Source organism: Myodes glareolus, chromosome 6, assembly GCF_982192425.1.
Source record: "Myodes glareolus chromosome 6, mMyoGla1.1, whole genome shotgun sequence".
Lineage (NCBI taxonomy): Eukaryota > Metazoa > Chordata > Mammalia > Rodentia > Cricetidae > Myodes > Myodes glareolus.
This window is the reverse complement of record NC_142031.1, coordinates 60354233-60370949: the sequence shown is the minus strand read 5'-3', so window position 1 is coordinate 60370949 and position 16717 is coordinate 60354233.

Here is a 16717-nt window from a genome sequence, read left to right as displayed (position 1 = left end):
GATGTAAATATTGCAATGACAGAGTAAATTTACTATAAGACTATGCTTCAATCTGACTTAATTAGTAGACGGGCCATTTAGTGGGCACCTCCTGACTCGGGTCTCAGGATGGAGGCATTCTCTTCTCAGCTGTCTACAGCACTGGCCAGTGAGAGCATAGCTGGACTTTGCTCCAGTCTGAAATCTGCCCTGTGGTCCAGCATTACCCACCTCCCCTGAATGCAGACCATAGCAATGACTGGCGAATATGGAGTGAAGCACTATGCCTGGCCTCTACTCATAGAGCTGGGGCATCCAGATACTTGTGCAACGGGCTACAACCGGTAGTGAGATGACATTATCACAGTTCAACTCCTTTGTCCAGGGCTGCTTTGCACATGTCTTCACAGGTGACCGTATCAAGGGCATCACTCATTGTCTGCATGCAAATCTCAGTGGAGTCAGGACACAAATAGTAACACAGTTTAAGATGCTTTAGATTAGAACACGGTACTCACAGTTCTCAAAATTCCGTGCTCATATCAAGGCAGGGTTTATATATAATTCCATGCATTTATCCAATGCATAGTGATCAAATCAGGACAACTATCATTTTCATCTCAGGCAGCACGCATCTCTGTGTTGGGAAACTTTAGATTCTCCTAGTTATTTTGAAAATACATATTATAGCAACCTATGGAGCCCCTGAGTGAATTCCACTTGTTTTATTGGACTTTGTTTAATTGTTTTCTGTCCATCCTCCACTTTTGTATCTTACCAGATTCTAGTTCCTAGTGACCATTCTCCTCTCTTCTGAGATCAATTAGTTCCTACAAGTGAGTGAAAACATACAGTTGGTTGTCGTTTGGTCCTCATCTGTGTTGCTAGACAGGAATTTTCTTCAGTTTCCTGATGTCTCAGATGTCTATATTCTTCCTATAATAGCCCATTGCTATCCATCCATGGATAGACACATTGGTTGAATCTGTATATTGTATATTCTGAAAAAAGCTGCAAGGCACAAGAAAGCAAGAATATTCTCAACTTGCTGATCGAATTTCTTTTGGGCATATGTTTCCAGTGTCATTGCTGCATCATTAGCGACACGCCCTTTTTAACTCATAACATCTCTATCATTTCTCATATTAATAGTTGAACTTGCTTACTTTGATTTAAATTTGCTTGTTTTAAAATTAAAACATCTGTTTATGTGTTGAGGTAATAATAATATCTCCCTCTTAGTTCATAGGAGTCTAGACTATCACCACAGATGTGTGTGTGAGATTTTATCTCAAAGTGAGGACAAGTTTCATTTTGTCAGCTCTGCCTTGCCTTTAAGAATTGGTTCCACCACTTCCATTGTCATCATTCACTGTCAGTTTGACACAAACCTAGATCACCTGGAAAGAAAGCCCTTCAACTGAAGAACTGCTCAGATCGTTCTGCTCTATGAGGCATTTTCCTAATCGTTAAATGATGAAATAGGGCCCAACCCATGGTGGTGCCATCCCTTGGCTGGGCTATGTAACAAAGGTGATTAAGCAAGAAAGAGGGAGCATGCTATTAAGCTGTATTTTCCCACGGTTTCTGATTCAAGTTCCTGTCTTTGTGTCCCTAGGTGATGTCGAAATAGGTTGCTGTTGGCCATGCTATTTATCACAGCAACATAAAGGTAGCAAGAACAAATGCATTTAATCCGTTTAATTCTTTCAGTGTTCTGACTTCTCCAAGTCTCTCAGTGATAATAATGTCTTTTTTTTTTTTCCTTTGAACTTGTAGTTTGAATGAGAATATCCCTAGCAGGGGCATTTGAACACTGCGTCATCACTTGGTGGCACTGTTTAGAGAGGTGATACAGCTTTGCTGGAAGAAACACATTACTGGGGTTGGTCTTTGGGAATCACCAACACTGATTCACTTCTATTCACTCTCTCTGCTTCGTATTTTTGGTTTAAGACATGATAGCCCAGCTTCCTCCTACAGCCCCTGCTGTCATGCTTTCTCACTGTATAGACTTCCTCAGACACCTTAAGCAAAAATAATCTATTTCTTACATGATCTCAGTCATGATATTTCATTGTAACAGCAAAGAGTAATGAATATAGGATTCCTTCTCTCTCTCTCTCTCTCTCTCTCTCTCTCTCTCTCTCTTTCTTTGATATTTGCTTTCTAAATGGTAATATACTGACTTTGAAATCAAACTCTTACTGTCAAGAAGTCTTTGCTATTGCTATGTTTATTCTCTTTTTAAGACCTACCAGAATATTTTTAATCATCTCAATATTAGTTTAAATATTTTAAGATATCAATGTCTGGCATTACAATATCTTTCATTTTCTTAGCGTCCCCTTCATTCTTTTGCATCATAATTTGTCTTCTCATGTTTTAGATTTCTGGAATATTGGGCTGTTCTTGTTGTTGGTTCATATCTGTATGGATCTGGAAATTCAAGTTTCTATGTTAATGTTGATTTTCCACGATATTGTTCTTCTGACCGGAGTCCCCTCCATGCTGATAGGGATGACAGGAATCAGGGTAAACAGAAGACTCTTTACAGAATGTGAGTGGTTGGGAATGGGTTTGGGGCAAATGATCCAGCTGTGCTCCTTTGGGCAGGAGGCGGGTGGAGCTCTTCATCTCTTCACCATGCCCCTCCCTTTTTTTTTTTTTTTTTTTTTTGCTTTTCCTTAAATTTTCTTCCCGTTTCCACTGTTTCTCTGTTACCTCATAGGCATATTCTCTGCATTAACAGCGTAATGTGTTTCAGATGAATTTCAATTGCTGGAAGAATTATGCACCTTCCAAAGTTAGGTTGGCAAGATGTTAACAACAGGCTATATTCCTTTGAAGTTGTGGGCTGTGCCACATGTCTATCTATATGGGACAGAAATTGAGGTAAAGAGAAAGCACGGTACACACAGGCATTTGTATTATTAAGGAAATTTTCTTTTCTATTTATTATTAAACAGTTTGAGAATAATTTGGGTTTGTCAGAGAAAAACTCCAAATGTATCCTCCCTCCCCAATTATTAACACCTTCTGTTTGTGGGATAATTCACTCACAGCTAATGAGCCAATATTGGCGCATTTCTATTGACTCATGTTCACACTTCATTCCAACCATCTTAGGTTTTCCACATGATCTGATTTCCCCTGCAGGATCTCATTCAAGATATCAAAGTGGATTTTAATAATGTCTTAGTAAAGTCTTCTTAGCTGTTACAGTTTTTCAAACTTCCTTTGATCTTGTTGCTTTGGCAGCTCTGCATGACTGGTGCAGAGTCTCAGAAATTACTAAATATCGAGTTGTCACAGGGTTCTCTTGATTTGACCGGGATGGGATTGGTGGGACAAGGAGCACAGAGGGAAAGTGTCAAAGGCTCATGCTCGGGTGATTGAGTTGTGACTCTGATCACTTGGCAGAGTTGGAGCCTTTGTCACATTTCTCAGCCACAGAGTTGGTTTGTTATTGTTGTTGTTATTTGTTAGCTTTTAAATTTCCCTCCTTTGTGGTGTCTTTTTGGAGAGTGACTATATCCAGCTGTTGGGGGAGTAGCTATATCCTGTCCGTATGAATGAGGCTAGCAGTTCTGTCCCTCCAGGTGGGGAAACAACATTCAAGAAATGTTCTCAACAGGAACATTTATCTCTGCTCCTTATTTATCTGTGTGTTCAATTTTTAAATTTATATTGCATGTATATCTTCATTTTTACATTTCATGCTCTTTGCCTCTCTCCCTTTCTTCTTCCTCCCTCTTTGTTTCTCCAGTTCTTCTTCTTCTCCTCCTCCTCTCCCTTACAGACACTTCCATTATCTCTACTATCAGATACTTTGGAGATAGTCCAAGCTCATTTCACATTTCTTTTCGTAGCCAAAAATCAGTCATTTCTCCATGGAACGTTGACTCTCTTTATTGAATCATTATTTTAAAAAACATGATCTGGGTCCTGAGTATGTTACTGAGGCTAGGATGCTACTTCCAATATCTCTCGTGTGAAAAAAGGATCTTACTTTTCATATAAAAATAATCCATATATGGTTAAAAGGTAAGAAATCAGCCCAGTTGTAGGATTCTGTAGCCTCCCCCAATTTCTATTCAGAGCCAATTGCAGCCACATTAGTGCTCAGTGGCAGCTTGAGATTCTTGAAAAATTAAGTGATACTGCAGCCTTGACCTGTCGATTCAAAAATCTGCCCCAAAGAGAAGAATAATATAAAATGTGGGATTCACCCTTACTCTGGGTATCTCTAGTAAGTACACTGTGTTTCTGCACAAGCCTTAACCCCTTACTTTTCCTTCAGTATGGGTTTCCTTTCTGTGCCCCCAAGCTCCCATTTGCTACAATACTTTCAAGTGAGCAACTTGAACTCGTGGCTTCTGTGATCTGAGGATATTCTTCATTTGCACACTGACCTGTGTCATTGTAGTTTGGAGTGCTGCGATTTCTGACTGATAACCTTCTGTGGTTTGTCCTTCCCCTCAACACCCCACCAGATATTTGGGCTCTCACTTCTATTGACTATTTGTAGCTTTGCCCTTCTCAAAATCTTGGCCAATTTGTAATAAGTCTCAGTTTGGCATCTTTAGAGTTCAGATAAAACAATAATTTTTAATGACCATATATTTGCAACAAGGGGTCTCCCTAGAGAATACAACTAAAGGAAAGCTCTGTTGGAAAGTTTAAAATTTCTTTCAGGTGTTCACCCTTCAATTTAAACAATAATCATGAAAATTTGAATTGTAAAGTAAATATTAAATCAGGGTCTTACATCACCACCTGTTTCATTTTGGGTGTCTTTGAAGCAAGAAGAACATCCCAATAACAATCTCCTAATTGCTTGTACTTAGAAATTTATCTGTACTATTGAAATGTCAAAATATTTTCTATCCCCGAGTTCTAGTTTCATATAATAATATTAGCCAGACATAAAGTCCCACCACTACCATGTTTGATTCCTATGCAAAAAGGTCATTTAAATTGCAAACAAACCCATTCATATTCCTACAGGGAAAACTTCCCATCCCCTCTGAGATGCATCCTGTGTGCTTCTTCCAGTGTTACCCTTCACTTCTCTGGTCAGCATTTCCTGAGCATAGCAGCAGCTATAGCACTGAGGAAAATAGATCTCTCTCCCCCAGCAATCATTAACTTCCTTTACATCCTCAGGGAACATTGCAGTATTGTGAATTCCCCTCCTTCCATGACAGAATGTTGATTATCCCAGTAGACCTCTTGCAGGTCAGCAAAGCTTCAGGGAGTTGAGGTATGCAATGGCCCTATTAGCCTGGAATTCAATGTTCTACAACACTCTACCCCTTCCTCTGGCTCTTACATTCATTTGTTTGCCACCTCTTCTACAATATCATATTTTCTTATCTGGGTAACATCTCTTTAATCCCTTGGTAATTAGTGGAAGCTTTACCTTTCTTCAACTGCCCCCCACTTAGTTATCAACCTAGAGGCCAATTTTGTTATCTCTTACTTGAAATTTTCCATTGCAATCCATTTTCTTCACTGTGAATACCTTTGAAGTATTTATTAAGATAACAATGTAGGTGTGCATGAGTATGCACACACACATACACACACACACACTTATAATATATGCATACTCACTGAATGAATATCACATACAAGGCTAACTAAATATGGGGAAAAATCAGATATTCTCATACTGAGCTCTTCAGACCTAGTACTCTGTTTGTGTTAGTGATGATTTCATTTCCTACCCAATCTCTCAAGCTCTGAATGAATGTGGGGATTTCTGTTTCCCTGGAGCCATTATATATATGTTGGCATAATGCCCTCAGGACCATTTCAGATAGAGTCCTTCTTAGATTCAAATTCACATGGGTTTGCGAATTCATGCTTACGTGTGATACAAATGAAAAACACATACACCATTGCTGTGTATGTTACTTGGGTTTCAATTCATTTCTTTTATGCGAAACTTATCTCTCCTTGCAAGATATGAATGGCTTCATCAATGGCCTCAACTTAATAAAGAACAGTAGATTTGTGTAATTTATATCTTTGAAACAAACCAATCTCTAATATTTCAAAACACTTCAAATCCCATAGATTAGCCAAGGTGTCACTAGCCCTGAAAACCAATGCAGTGTGATTTTTTTCTATTGACTAAAAAATATTGACAATTATCTAATTGTAATATTAGATACATGAATCCATTTCTTTAAGCACAGTGACTCAATTCCAACAGCACAGCCACTTGTCGGTCGTTGAAGGGTTCAGTTAACATCCTTACTGTGACTAGAACTGCCTGTTCAGCTCTCACAATCTCTTTGTTGATATAACCTAACATTTCGATTGTCTGAGACACCATAAAGCTAACTGTATCCTTTTACAAGATGTAAAATAAAAGTAAAAGCTATGTCCATTTTTTTCCCCATTGCCCTAAGTCTCTCATTAGTGTGCAGTGGAAGTTTACAGAGGTCTGTCTCATCAAAGTGACACTATGGAAGGTCTGAGTGGAAATGAGAACCCCGGTGCACACCTGCAATTTCAGAAGCTAACATTCACTATGTCCAGTCTAGGCTTTCTAAGAATCTGTCTTAAAAGAAGAAAAAAGAAAAGAAAGACAAACAAAAACAAGAAGTTGTGTGCAGAAACAGATGTTCAAGGCACCAGGCTTCTTGTAAGTCCAGATAGACTCAACAAAATCCAAAATAATGAATCTTCGTAATACATATTTGAAAGTTAAATAATAATTTAAACGTGGTGACAAGGTGACCCTATAGTTATTAAAAGATGAAAAGTAATATGATATTTTGTCCATAATATAGTAAATATTTTCTATAATAACTTAAAGAAAATTTGTAGGACTCTTCAATTTTGTAGTCCAATTATTTTGAGTCTTCACACATGCAGAAAAATGACAATCTGTAGTAATCTTGTGAAGATTATGTGATAAAAATCATTGGTAAAGTTCTTTGGGTGTTTCAGTATACACTGTAGCAATCAATGATATTATTCTTTCTAATATTCACTTAGAAAGAGTTAATGATTTCAAGACCCCTGAAATTAAATCAACCTCACACTTTCCTTTTACCTCTCACAGATGGAGAATAATGATTCTCATCATTATGTTTAAGTCATGGATTCTCTTCTGTCCATTATTTCAAGCTACTGTTAGATATAGAACGCAGTCCCATGATAGTCTCTTAAACTTTTAATCTAGTATGTTTTCAGTCAGCGTCTTTTATTATTTGTTCAGTTTCTAGACACTAGAAGTGCAGCATACAAACCATAATTACTTTCCTAAAATATGTTTTAGTGCAATGAAGATGTTCAAATTGCTGTGTTATCTTGACATGATGAGAGAGAATAAATTAATGAGAAGTGAACCAGAACTATGGTGGGAGAGCAGAGTAGAATCCACAGAGTTAGCATGGGGAACATTCTGGAAACTGTGATGGTTAGTTTCAGTCTCCAACTGGACACGACATAGAACCACTTGTGAAGAAAGTCTCAATAAGAGACTTGTTTAGATTGGGTTGACATGTGGTCATGTATGTGGGAGATTATCTTGATTACATTGATTGAGATGGGAAAGTCAACCCATTCCGGCCACTGTTCCCTAAGAAGTTGATTCTGAACTATTTATGAACTGTTTATGAACAGAGCATGTGCAGTGGGCACAAACCTGCATACACTCATTGATCTCTTCTTCCGAGTGCATATATAATATGACCAGATCAGCTAAGCTCTGGCTGCTGTGTCTTCCCCGTCATAATGTACTAACCTGGAACTGTGTGCTAAATGAACCCATTTCCAGTTAAGCTGCTTTTATTGTAGCAGTAGGAAAGGTAACTAAGAAGTGTTTCTTAGTTATTTGGTCACTGTAGTAAACACTTGCAGTTGTCCATTTAAGCATGGAACTTAACTAGGCCCTCTGCATGTGGGAAACAGTTGTGTTGTTTGGTGCATTTGAGGGACACCTGGCAGTGGGACCAGGATCTATCACTGGTACGTGAACTAGCTTTGTGGAGCCCATTTCCTATGGTGGAATGCCTTGCTCAACCTTGATGCAAGGAGAAAGGGCTTGGACCTGCCTCTGCTTAATGTGTCAGGCTTTGTTGACTCCCCATGGGAGTCCTTACCCTTTCTGAGGAGTAGATGGAAGGATGGGTTGGAGGGAGGTGGGGAAGAAGGAGAGAGAGGGGGGATGGAGGGGGAAACTGTGATTAGTATATAAAATAAATAAAAAAATTAAAATTAAAAAACAAAGAATGTCAAAAAAAGAGGGAACAGGAGAATATCATAAAGTTGGGACAGAGATTATTGTATCTCAAGTCAGCAAAACACACACTGGATTAGTGAGGCTCTATGACAAGCAAATATTTATTGTTTCTACAGTGAAACTGGGAAGCAGTCAACAGTAGAAAAACAACAGATTGGAGACAAATGATAAAATATTAAATGCTTTGTGGAATCCCGTACCTAATCTTGTATGTAAAAAAGACAGGAGCTAGTTCCAGGACAGGCTCTAAAGCTACAAAGAAACCCTGTCTCAAACAAATAAACAAACAAATAAAAGCCTTGTGGCTCTTTTCAGAATCAAACTAGACTTTTTAATTCAGCATTAACTAAAAGGGATAATTAAATATATAAATAAAGCTGAGAACTTTGGAAAGATGTTTGCTGGTAGGATGTCTCACAAGAACTCTGCCAGGTTCACAACCACATAAAAAAGCTCTCCAACCCCACATAGCAATAAATAGTTCTACAAAATTGTCTGCTCAGCATATTTTTATTTCACCTTGCACTAGTTTACTGCACTTGCACAACCTTTATCACTAATTCTGGAATCCAGATATGATATTTTCAAAGTATGTTATATTCTATTCCTTACTCTTTCTTTAAAGTGTTACCTTTGCCTCAACTCCCTTAGATATATCTACAATTGATTATAGCAATGCATTTTCATTACAGGGCTCCACATAAGTATTGTTGCATTGTTATTCTTTGAAGAATCTCTTTTTGATTATAATTACATTGACACACTTAAATTGGAAGGGATTGATATTCTAAGGTTTGTCATTTAGAGTGACAATGTATCCTACAAAGTCATGTGCTTTTTACCCATCAAATGTCTTTGTTGCCTAAATCTTTCTTTAACAGACATAGCTGACTTTGGTTTTGTTAAGTCTAGTAATAACTCACTCCTTATTTAGAGATGTATAAATTAACCTCTTAAGATTCAAAAGAAGCAAAGAAACAAGGTGAACTCTAAGAAAAACATACATAGATCCACATGGAAAAGGGAAATATACAAGATTGCCTGACAAAATTGAGAGCATGAGGTTGGGGGAAGGAAGGAGAATGGAAAGGGGAGGGGAGGGAAGGGAGGGAGGGGAGTAGAGAACTTGAGGGAATGGGATAGTCAAGATGGAGGAAGGACAGATGACAACAAGGAAAGAGATATTTTGATTGAAGAAGCCAGTATGAGGCTAGCAAGAAAAGTGGCACTAGAGAAATCCCAGGAAACCACAAGGATGATCCCAGCTAAGACCCTAAGCTATAGAGGAGAGGGTGCCAGAACTGGCCTTGTCCTGTAGTCAGACTGATGAATATCTTAAATACCACCATAGAACTTTCATCCAGCAACTGATGGAAATAGAGGCAGAGACCCTCAGCAGAGCACCGGGCTGAGTTCTTGAAGTTGAAGAGTGGGAGGAGTGAGAATATGAGCAAAGAGGTCAAGACCATGATGGGAACACCCACTGAAACAGTTTACCTGAGCTAGTGGGAGCTCACCAACTCCAGCCAGACAGGGAAGGAAACAACATAAGTCCAAACTATTCCCTCTGAATGTGGGTGACAGTTGTATGGCTGGGCAGGCTGCAGGGCCACTGGTAGTGTCACCAGGATTTATCCTTACTGCTTCTACTGGCTTTTTTGGTACCTATTCTCTCAGCCTACATATAGTAGGGAGGGCCTTGGACCTTCCCCAAAGCAATGTGCCTTATCCTTTCTAAGGAGTGGTTGGGGAGTGGGATGGGGGGATAGGTGGAGGGAATGGGAGGAGGGGAGGGAGTAGGAAATAGGTTTGGTATGTAAAATGATAAAAGAAAGTTTGTTTTTTAAAAAAATAAAATAAATTAATATAAAATAGAGTTTAAATAATTAAGAAACAAAGCATAATACTAATGGTTTCTACTCTCTTCTTGCAGATGAATGTGTTTAGGAAAGTGTGTATGCATGAATATGCATTTATACATGTAAGAATGAGAGGGAATTATGAAACATTGTTTTTCAGGTGCTTTCCACTTAACGGAGATTAGGTTTTTCTTTGACCCGGAACATGTTAAGTTGGTTGACCTGTGACCTGTTAGGCTGATTGGCCTGCTATCCTCAGGCATTCACCTAACTCTGCTTCACAGATCCTACCATGTTCAAATTTCCATATTGATTTGGGTATTGAACTCAGTACTCTTGCTTTGAAGGCAAACATCTTACTGACTTCACCATCTCCTCAACAGTATGAGGGCTATTTGTCATGAAGCCTGGAGATAGATAAGTTGTTCATTGTCTTCAGTCTTTGGAATTCCAGTCTTCAACATGACAGTGGGATTCTATTCCCCTACTCAGCTCTACTAGATGACTGCTACAAGTCTAAGCATAGAGACTCTACCCAATAGACATGAAAGCAGGATTGAAATCTCATCCTTGTCTTTCTCTTTGATCACAGAAACAGTCTTAGAAGGCATTTTGTAAACATATGATGCCTCCAAGATAAGAAGTACACAGCTTCTTCTCTCAAGGATAATCAAGTTTTACACAAATCATGATTCATACTGAAAGAGAGCTATATACTATCCTGCCTAAATAGAATTAGAAACCTGCTGTCAACAAAAAGGAATGGGCCAGATAGATGATACATAAACAACATTCCTCATTATACTACTTCGACTTGTGAGTAGAAATTTAGCCCTTTGACCTTGACCTTATAGTCAACTTACCCTGTGTTATTAATTATGTATTTTGATTCTGATTTGAACATTCTGGCTCAACTGATGTACTGCTGAGACCTCATTGTGTAGCCTGGTGACAATGCAACATCCATGTTGCTCGCTCTATCCAACTCAGTTGATATGCACATAGCCAGATGCTCCATTACCTCGCTCAGTTGATTCCACCTTTGGTCTCCTCTTCTTCCAGTGCTTTTCCATTGGGTGTTTGAATGTTATCTTTACAAGTGTCATAAAATCTTCATTCAAGCAGAAACTAACGCATATTTTTAGTATGAGATACCTAATATTCCTTACATTGTGTGCAGAAGACTTTACAAAAATTTATAGTCATTTTGGTGAGATTGATCATTCTGATTATGCCTCCAGTCTTTACTTTTGAATGGTTGAGTATTTGGAAGAAGAGAACATAGCAAGTAAATTATGAACCTTGGTCTTATAGTACCATGCAATGCTGCAGCTCTCCTCAAAGTGTGGTTGCTATAGCAGCAGCAGTAGTGCCTAGGAATGGATGATATGCAAACTCAAGATATGAATTGGCATCCCTGGTATGGTACTCATCCACATGGCTTAGGAAGTCTACCTGGAAATATTGATAGCCATGCCAAGTTGGACTGACATAGGAATAAAGGTTCCATAAATCTATAATTGACACATGTGGTTTATATCAAAGCAATGAACCTTTCTGATACTTGGTTGCAACTGAGAAAAGAATACCTATTAATAAAATACTAACTTTATGAAGATTTAATAACCAACAACTGTAAATGTCACTTGTTATTTTTTCTGTTGTTTTTCCTTTATTTTGAATGCTATTTATATTTTGAATCATATCTTAAATGTTAATCCTAGCTACTCATAGTCCGATTAATCATAGAAAATGTTTTATCCTAGCTCCTCCTTGAAAAGATCATTATGTGTTCATTGCTGAAACTTTTTTGTTCTTTGCTGCCCTTTCTCCAACCTGTGTTTTCACTCGTCAATACCCAGTTTTTCGGTGAAATGAGGCAGCTGAAGTCTGGGGCAGTGCATACAAATGATTGTCTAAGTTGCATACATTCCTTTTCTACTTCTCTCTCATCTCCTGGTTGGGATTCATGCAGCTGGTATTTCATTTCCCGAACAGTCATCTTTCTTCAGGGTAAAATTGATGCCTGTATATGCCAAGTTTCAGGGCTGTGGGATCGCAGTTGAGAAATATCACCGTCTGTTCGTACCCTGCCAGAGGGTTGTTCTCCACTTGGTGTTGATGGTGGCTGCAAAATGGTTTCAGTTAGCAGGACTGTAGGGCTTCATTTATTGGCGCCCGATGTCACAGCATAAAATGGGCATCATTTCTGGTGCTACACACATGTTTCCAAGTAATTTCCAGCCCTGACTCTCCTGAGCAGGATGCTGGCTCTTCTCAGTATGAGTAATGAGTGATGCTGTTTCCAAATACTTCTAGAGGAAAGACTAGTGCTTTCTTTTCTTTAAAAAGAAAATTATAGGAACTATAGCATATTAATAGCCTGTATTTTATAAGCCCTTATAATTTGTGGATATGATTGTACATGCTTTTCCCCTTTTATTAATTAAAAAATTACATTTTATTTTACATACCAACTCTGCTTCCCCCACCCTCCCCTTCTCCCAACCTCCACATCTCCTTCCTTCCTGTTCCCCTACTCCTCAGGGGGGATAAGGCCTTCCTAGAGACTGACTGGTCTGTCTACAATAATGCTCCAAGATAGGTGCCATACCCAATCCTAACCTAACCAGCATTCATAGAAATGGTAAAGTGTTAGAAAATGTCACTGGTTTTTTGAAATTCACAATAACTAGTTAAACCCTCTTTGTCAAACCTAAATCTCTTTGATTCTGCCTTCTTTGTCATGTAGAATAGGTTAAAAAAAACTTGATCAGGAATATACAGTGAATACTTACTAAATATTTCATCTCGGTGCATATATGAATATACTAACTGAGCAATTCCTAAAACCCTTTGCATTGCTGGCATTGAGCTTCTACCATGTTACATTTCACAGAATTGTATGTCTAGCTAAATGAGAGAGGGAGCAAGAACATATTCATTCATTTTACTTATAGAACATCCAACATCTGTTATATTCTTATTAGGTAATGCATCCTACATTAAGATCAAAGATGAAAGAACAATATTTGCCTCTGTGAGACTTTGCCCCATTGAATCTTTTAAAATCATTTAGATGATCATGTTAGGTATTTTAGAAATTAATGTTGTGCCTTGATTTTAGGTTTGCCATGCTAAGTGGAGAGACATTTTTAATTATTGCACTTAGTTTCAATTTATTTACTTATGACCTCACTGGCAACTTCACAAAGTGAGTATAAAATAATGCATGTGAGAGCAACGTGCATTTTAAAGAATAACTAAATAGTCATTATTAATATATTAATATTTTGGTGTGACTATAATTTTAAAAGATCATTGGTTTATGTGTGTATGCAAACTAGAATCCAGAGAAATTTACTAATTTATGTTCTTTACACAGAAATGAGGGACAACCGTATCTTCTGTTTTTAAAATATTTAGAAGTTTAAGTGTTTCTCTCTTGTCCTGATTATCCTTCCTGAAAACTGAACACTAGATGGAGTAGGAATGAGAGCTAGAAAGGCAAGGAGACCACTTAGAATGCCTGACTCTGAGGGGCCAGCATAACTCTCTTAAGAAATATTCTTGCCAACAAATCTGGTTACCTGAGTTTGCAACCTAGAATCTACATGCTGAAAACAGAGAAGCAATTCTCCAACATTGTCCCTGATCTCCCATGTACCCTGTGATACATATGTATACACATATACACACATACATACATACACACACATACATACATACATACACACACACATACATACATGCATATTGTGCCAGTTGGGTTGTTTTGTCAACCTAACACAAACTTGGGCCATCCTTGAAGAAGAACTTCAGTTAAGGCAATGCCTTCATCAGATTGGCCAGTCAGTCTGTGGGACTTTTTCTCAATTAATGATTGAAAGAGGCAAACTGAGGGAGCCTTGGTGACATGTAGCTTTTCTACGTGGTTCTTGCCTCCAGGACCCTGCTTGAGTTCCTTGACTGCCCTCAATGACACTGAAACATGAAAATCAATGTGAGCCAACAGCCTTTTTTCCCCAAAGTTGCTTTTATTGTCATAGTTTTTAATCACAGAAATAGAGAAGTCAGCTAACACACACACACACACACACACACACACACACACACACACACACAGAAAGCCATCCTGTAATGTCAAAAAGTTGACCATCACTGGTTTCCAAACCACATGTCATTTATTGAAAATCAAACCTGTATGTAGGGTTTGGAGACATCTCAGTTGGAAGTAGCGTTTTCTGGGTAAGCATAAAGACTTGAGTTCAGATGGCCAAATGAATGTAAAAGACAGGCATGGCCCAGCATTGCTGTAACTTCATCATCTAGGGCAGGGTGATGACAGACTTAGAGTTCACTGGCCAATCAACATAGCCTAAATAGTGAGCTCCAGGTTCAGCAAGAGACACTGTCTCAAAGGAATAAAGTGGAAAGAGATAAAGAAGGATGTCATTTAATTAGCCTTGACATCCTTTCTTGGATTCTGCATGAACACTAACAGGTGTATTAACCTGCACATACACACAGGCAGATATGCTTATGCAAACAAATGCACATAGGCAATTCACACCTATTTTTGTAAAGTGCGAACTCACATTTGGTACAGATCCTCTCCTTGGCTTTTCAAATATCTGTTCTTTGCTTCAGGTAACTTTTTCTAGAATTCTTGAATCTGCACAACACCTACTTCTTCCCATCTGTCTTGATGTCACATTTCCATCCACATCCCTGCCTTAGGTAACATCGCTTCCTGGCAGAGGAAATGAGCCATTGTGTGCACCTAAGGAGCCAGCCCAGAAACTTACTGAAGTGTGGGAAAAAGAAAACTACACAAAACTAATAAAAGTTTCCCTAATTAAAATGTGATTCTTAAAATGATTGCTTTGTTCATATGTAATGTTGCATTTTCACTTAACAACATGGAAATTAATATTTTTCTGAAAAACGTTCAAGTTAATTTAAGGACAGAGTGGGGGAGATGTAGTGTTAAAGACTTCTAAGCAAATAGGTGTCTCATCCAAGTAGCGTTTCCTTCAAAAGAGATGACTTGTTCAGGGTAATAAGTTCATCTGAAAAACAAATCTTACAATCTCAGAGCCACACTGGCAACCATAATTAAACCACTACTATGGCTGAGGGATTTCAAAATACTACACATATATTTCTTATCCCAAATATAATGACAAAATAATGGTGAAATTAAAATTGCATTTATTGGCTTAAGTTTCCCAGAGTTTCATTTGTATTCTTTTAGTGTACATTTCATTAAATGTAAATAAAAATCCTTGCTTACCTTCTTAACTATATATCAGCAAACATGACTGGATACTGAAGGTGTATGGAATCAGATGGTGCTGCTTCTGCCACTCTTAACTATAGAGCAAACACACATGTACTCTTCAATATCAGAGCTTTTAAAATGGTGTCATCCTGTATTTCAAACAAGCCCTGTCACTTGACTGCTATTGTGGATCATAAATAATCATCCTCGCATATCTCTTACAGTGTTGTTTTGTTTGATTATTTTTTTTTCCTTTCATTTGGACTTGAGTTTTGTGCATGGTGATGGATATGGGTCAATTTTCATTCTTTTACATGTTGATATCCAGTTATGCCTGTCTACCTGCTTGCCTGCCTTCCTTCCTTCCTTCCTTCCTTCCTTCCTTCCTTCCTTCCTTCCTTCCTTCCTTCCTTCCTTTCTCTCTCTCTCTCTCTCTCTCTCTCTCTCTCTCTCTCTCTCTCTCTCTCTCTCTCTTTTTGTATTCTGCTCTCGATTTCCATCTCACAGTTTTCTTTCCCACAATCCTGTGCTAAAGCATTGTGTCTGCCTTCTAGGGTTCCGTTTATATTTTGTTATCTTCTAGTTTAGCCTTTTTTCCATCAACTTGCTTTTATGAAACTGCCACAGGTGGCTCCGTCATTTTAAACGGAGTATTACTCACTCTTCCTTATGCAGGTCTTGATAACACCGGCCAGTATGCTTAACCCATTCATTTCTTGCATTCTTCCTAATGGATTCTCCTGTATCTGAGTCTCCAGCATCCTTTGTGGAGATGTGCATGTGGTATTCTTTTTTATTTCGATGTTTACTTATTTATTTATTTCTTCCTTCAGTTTCCTAACTAGCACACTACAGTTTAAAATCCAGCCAATTGCTGGGTTTTAAGTTGGTTTTCTTAGGTCAGTCACCTGAAGCTCCAGGTCTCAGTGGTGATTTGCTGTTGAGATAGCATCTCTTGAATGCTTTGGAGAGCTTCAGATTGGATCATGCAGATGCAGAGTTTGATCTTTTTCAGGTCCACTTTTCTGTCTGGAGCACATGTTTTTGGTTACTACCACCTTATACTTTAAGATGCTTAGCACTGATCCTAGTATACTTGTTCTGTCTCCCATATCCTTGTTAAACCTAACAACAGCAACAGCAAACTGGCATAAAATGTCCAGGAAATCTGGACACTATGGAAGATAAAAATCTAAGAATAATAGGACTAGAGGAAGGATAATATACCCAGGTCAAAATCACAGAAAATAGTATCAAAAAATCACACAAGAAATTTTTTCTAAGGAGGTGCCTATCAAGGTACAAAAAGTATACAGAATACCAAATAGACTG